We start from the raw sequence: 6,021 nt of genomic DNA, 5'->3' as shown, positions 1-6,021 counted from the left end.
GATTAGGTAAATCATCTATCTAATATAAATATATCTATTTTAATCTAATATAAAAGATATATATCTTATAATCATAATATTCTATAGAATTGTATCTATATAATATATAATAGATCATATTACATATCATAAGATATATATCTATCTACTGTATATTTTATATTAAATATGACCATAGAAAAGAAATGAGATTAAATCTCTCTATATTATAAGATATTAAAATATATATTGCAATATAAAAATGCGCTTTTATATCTACATTATCTTATATTAAATGTATTTATTTTATATATTAAAATATAGAGAGATTTTTTAAAACCTTTTTTAAATCTATTTTTTTAAATCTTTTTTTAAAATCTGTTTTTTAAAAAAGCTGGGTTTTTTTTAAAAAAGCTATTTAAAAAAAAAATCTATTATTATCATCTATGGCAACAAAATTCCTGTTAAGTGCTCAGCTTAAAAAAAGCTAAAATAATAAAGCCCCTTTCAGGGAAATGACTTTGTCTGAAACTGCCTGAGTTCAACCCAAAGTTTCTGTTTACCCCCACCGCTTGCCAAAAAAAGGTTATTTTTGAGCCCAAACAGGTGCTGTTTTTCAGGCCCGTTTCGCCTGGTTGGGTTTGATTCATTCTTCATGCAAAAAAATCATTAAAAATAAAAAAAGGGGAATTAGGAAAAAAAAAAAAACCCACTTCTCCTTTCTTGCTGTTTTCGAAACCAAACCCAGGCTATTTTGGGCAATTCTGGGCTGAAAAATAAACAAGCGCAGCTGCCACCTGCGGGCCCAAAATCAGCCATTTTTAGGTGTAAACACCCCCTTCACAAAATAAGAACTTTTAATTTAATTTCTTTATATTTTTTCACCTTTGGTACTGCCCTGAAGAGCAAAACAAAGGGCAAAAAAGGTGATTTTTCGTGATATTTATCACCATCCCCAGGCAAATGATTCAACTCTTGGAGCTGCACTGTAACTTAGAGCCCTGAATTTAAATATCTTAATTTTATATATATATATTAAAAAATATATAAATATATATTTATATATACTATATTATATATTTCTATATTTCTATATTTTTCTAATAGATATTTAAAGTATTTTAATATATTATATATATTTTATATTTTTTTTTAAAGTAATAACATTAAACCTCACAACCTGCACCATAAATCACCCCCAATTTGCCCTAAAAACCCCTTAAAAATAAAATCTTGTCCCCATTTTTTTCAAGAAGTGAGTTTTCATCACAGGAGGGGGGGGAAAAATCAGATTATTGCATCAATTTAGACTAAATATGCCTATCAGCATTAAAAAATACTTAATTATCTTTTATAGTTCATTCATAAATGTAATAAAATGCATTTTCCCTATTAAATAATTCCTCTCTGCTCTTGAAAACTCAATTTCTGGCACCTTTCAATTGATTTTTAATTAATTTTTTTCTAAGAGAACAACTGAGATGCTGGGAAGCTGCCTCAAAAAATCACTATTTTTCTCCCAGCTCCCCAAACCTCACTTTTTTAACCCAAAATGGCCCATTCCAAGCCTGCCCACTGCATAAGACCAACAGAAATTGCACTGCCAGCAACCCTGATTATCAATAATTAATTAAAAATTAGATTAATGGGGAGATTTTGTGTGGTTATTGGTAAATGGGGAGAAAAAAATATATATAAAAGTCACAATAATGGACCAAAAAGGACAAAAAAACCCCCCCCACTTCAAAAGTCCCTACTTAAACTTTAACATTCTCTTAATTAATGATTAAGGAGCCAAATTTTGGGGGAAAAATAATCATTATTTCTGTATGAATTAATAAATTTCCTATTAACGAAGGAATTAAAAAAAGAAATCTCCTATTTAAGGATTTTAATACAAATTTTTGAGGGTCCTAAAGAAGTCAAAATCCTCTGAAACAGTCCCCAAAAGGTCAAATTAAACCTTTTCTACATAAAAATGGGGTTGGAGTTTGGCTTTGCTAAAAATCCCTAAAACTGCCCTAAAAAGATTATAAAAATTAAGATTTTTTTTTTTTTTAAGCCAAGACTAAGACCCCCCCAAATTCACCTGAGAGCCCCCAAAATGACACATCTTAAAGAAAACCTGTGATAAACCCCACAAAAATCAAGAAGATTGACAGAGACCCAAATTCAGGGACTTTAGGCAGCAGATTTAACTCAAAATCCCCCCCCCCAATGGCTCAAAAAAGGGGGAAATGACCTAAAAATGTTACCCTTCAGCCTCAATCTTCACCCACCGCTTGAGGTCGGATCTCGCTAATTTTTTCCAACTAATGAACTCGTCTCCCTGAGTGGTTTAATTAAAAATATGGATTTTTCTACACTTTTTTGCCCCCAAAAAGCTCTCCAAAAAAATGCCACTTTTAGGGCACGGCTTGAAGCCTTGATATTCAAACTGTCTGGTTAAAAATATAATAAATAATAAAAATATAATATATAAAAATACTTTTAACTTATAATTTGTAATTTCTAAGTTATCATTTATAATTTTATATAATATATATATATAAATATCACTATATTTCTATTTTTAAATATATATTTTTTTAAAGAAGATCCAACAACCAAACACTTAAAAACCTACAAAACCACTAAAAAAATTCAAAGTCCTCCCCATTCTTAACTACCAAATCCTTTTTTTGGCTTATTTTGGCTCTAAAAGTCCTTTTTTTCTCCCCATTTCGCCCAAACGAAGCGATTTCTCCCCCAGAAAAAAAAAATATATTTTTATAATACTATATTCAGGGGAGAAAAAAAAAATAAGTCGCTGTTTCTACTCTACCCAAAACCTCCTCAATTAAACAGCGTTCCTTGGAGGGAAATGTCATTTTCCACAACAAAAAAACCATCTCCTGGCACAAAAAATCCACAGACTGAGCCCCCAAACCTGCCTCTTTGACCCCAAATTTCATATTTTTTCCAAAAAAACACCCTAAAAATGCCAAAATACAGGGCTTTTTGACCATTTTTGCCATCAAATTGCCCCCAGATTATATTTTTAGACAAAAAAAGACCCTAAAAATCGAGTTTTTTGCCCACTTCTGCATCAACTCGCCTACAGATTATTTTTTTCCATCAAACCCCCCCTAAAATCATCTTTTTAGCCCAGTTCTGCCATCAAATCACCTGCCGATGACTTTTTTTCCAAAAAAATTGACTTTATGACCTATTTTTTGACCATCATATCACCTCCAAATTAATCCCCTCCCCCCGCCAAAGACCCTAAAATCAACTTTTTTTGCCCAAATCTGCCATTAAATCGCCTATGGATTAATCCCCCCCTAAAAAAAGGCCCTAAAATTGACTTTTTTTGCCCAACTCAGCCACCAAATCACCTCAGGGCGAATCCCCCCCCAAAAAAGACCCTCAAAATCGACATTTTGACCCATTTTTCACCATCAAATGGTCACTGGCCAAATCTCCTGCCCTAAAAAATCCCCCCAAAATAGACTTTTTGGCCTCAAATTGCCTCCAAATGGACATTTCCCCCCATAAAATGGCCCCAAACCGACATTTTGACCCATCAACTGCCATTTTGCCCCGGTTTTGGCCCCAAAAAGGGGGGGTCTCCCGCCCTCGAGCCCCCCCACGGCCAAGATTTGGGGCGAAAAAGACCAAAATTTGTCATGGCGAGATGTTGAGGACGAGGACTTACCGGAGGAGACGGTGACGATGACTCCGCTGCCCCACGCGTCAATACCACCAGCATCACCACGGTGAAGCAAAACCCATGTCCCGCCGTGCAAAAACTCCTCCCCTGGCGATTTTGGGGACTAAAATCCATTTCCAATCAATTTGGGGCGTTTTTATCCCATAGGTGCATCCAAGACATTTTTTTTTAAAAATAATAAATGGATTTTTCGTCCTTTTTGGGTGCATCCTGCAGACTTAAAGTTGTTTTGGGTTTTTTTCCCTTCTCCTTGGGTGCGTTGTGTAGACTCTTACCACAGAAATTTGGATGTCATCGCAAAAATTGGACAAAAAAAGGGGAAAAAAAAGGGAAAAAAGAAGCCACAAAAGGAAAAAGCATCACCATATTTGGGGAAAAGGTGGGCAGAAAGAGAGAAAAACCCGTATTTGGGATCACAATGCCCATATAAGGTGGAGAAATGCTCATACTTGAGGCAAAAATGGGCATAAAGGCAAAAAAATCTGAATATTTGGGGCCAAAATGGCCAAAAGAGGCAAAAGGAACCAAATATATGGGGCAAAAATGGTGACAAAGAGGAAAATACCCTGTATTTGGGATCGCAATGCCCATATAAGGCAGAGAAATGCCCATAATTGGGGCAAAAATGGGCATAAAGGCAAAAGCATCTGAATATTTGGGGCAAAAATGGCCAAAAGAGGCAAAAGGATCCAAATATTTGTGGCAAAACTAGCCATAAAGGGTAAAAATAACCCCACATTTGGGTGAAAATTGGCTCTAGATGACAAGACATTTCCAGACTGGGGTAAAAATGACCATAAAAGGAAAGACGTTCCCAGATTTGGGGTAAAACTAGGTGTAAAAGCCAAAAGCATGCTCAGATTTGGGTCAAAACTGGCCAAAAGGGCCAACGTGTGCCCAGATTTGGGTCAAAACTGGCACGACGAGCCAAAGTGTGTCGAGATTTGAGGCAAAACTGGCCCAAAGAGGCAAAGTGTGCCCACATTTGGGGCAAAATGGTCAAATTAGGGAAAAACATTCCCAGACTTGATGAAAAAGCAACAATAAAGGGTAAAACATACCCAGGTTGAGGGCAAAAATGGTGTTAAAAGGAAAGGCATCACCACTTTAAGCAAAAATGGGACTAAAAGGCAAAAGTATTCTTGCATTTGGAATATTATCTAGCCATAAAGGGCGTAAGGTAAGCCTAGTTGGGTAGAAAATGGTATTAAAGGGCAAAACCGACTCCAGATTTGCTGCAGAAGTGGCCAAAAAGGGGAAGAGGGCACAAGTTAGGGGGGGCTGGTCCCCTGGGAAAGGGCCCCCCCCCACCTCCAGGAGTGGAGCTGAGCCCCCAGCAGCGTTTTTGTCACCACCTGCACCACCGTGATAAGCACAAATACCACCACAAGTGCCACCAGCACCCACGGTGACACAGACGGCTACAAAATCCTCCCAGCCCAGCCCCCTCCTCTGCGGGGCCGCACGCCCGAGGGACCGCAGGCTGAGCTCGTCCTAAATGCACCCAAAAATGCCCCTACAAGGGAAAAAAACCACCAGATTTCCTGCAAAACTGAGCACCAAGTGCCAAAGCATCCCTGGATTCCCTGAAATGTCCATAAAGAGCAAAAGCATCCTCATTTATAGCAGAAAAAAGGCATCGTAAAAGGAAAAAAGTCCTCATATTTCTTGAAAATATATTGGCCACAGAGGACAAAGCATTCCTGTATTTCAGGCAATAGAGGGAATAAGAAGGAAAATCATCCTCACACCTAGGGAAAAATATCCAGAAACAGCACAAACCCCCCAGCGTTGCTCTAAAAGCAGCCATGTAGGGAAAACATACCCAGATCTCAGGGAAAACTGGCCATAAATAGAAAAACATCCCCAGATTTGATGCCAAAATATCCATTAAAAGGCAAAACGTCCCCACATCTCCCGCAAATATGGCCAAAGCTGCGAAACATCCCCAGACTGGGGCTCAAAAAGGCCATGGTAGGCAAAACATCCCCACACTGGCTGCTGAACTTGCTTCTAAAAGAGAAAGCATCCTGATATTTGGGGCAAAAACGCTCATAAAGGCACAAGAGTCCCCATATTTAGGGCCAAAATGGTCCTATCAGGGAAAGCGTGCCCAGATTGGCTGCAGAAATGGCCATAAAGGACAAAAGAATTCTCACATTTTGGGGAAAAGTGCACCTAAGGGGAAAAACATCCCCAGATTCGGGGCAAAACTGGCCCTAAGAGGCAAAGGGTGCCCAGACTTGGGTCAAAACTGGCCCAATGATCCAAGACACGCCCGCATTTGGGGTAACACTGGCCCAAAGAGACAAAACGTGAGAATTCTTTTG

Source organism: Haliaeetus leucocephalus, unplaced genomic scaffold (genome assembly GCF_000737465.1).
Source record: "Haliaeetus leucocephalus isolate CR32 unplaced genomic scaffold, Haliaeetus_leucocephalus-4.0 Scaffold320, whole genome shotgun sequence".
Classification (NCBI taxonomy): domain Eukaryota; kingdom Metazoa; phylum Chordata; class Aves; order Accipitriformes; family Accipitridae; genus Haliaeetus; species Haliaeetus leucocephalus.
Note: the sequence above shows the minus strand (reverse complement) of the source record.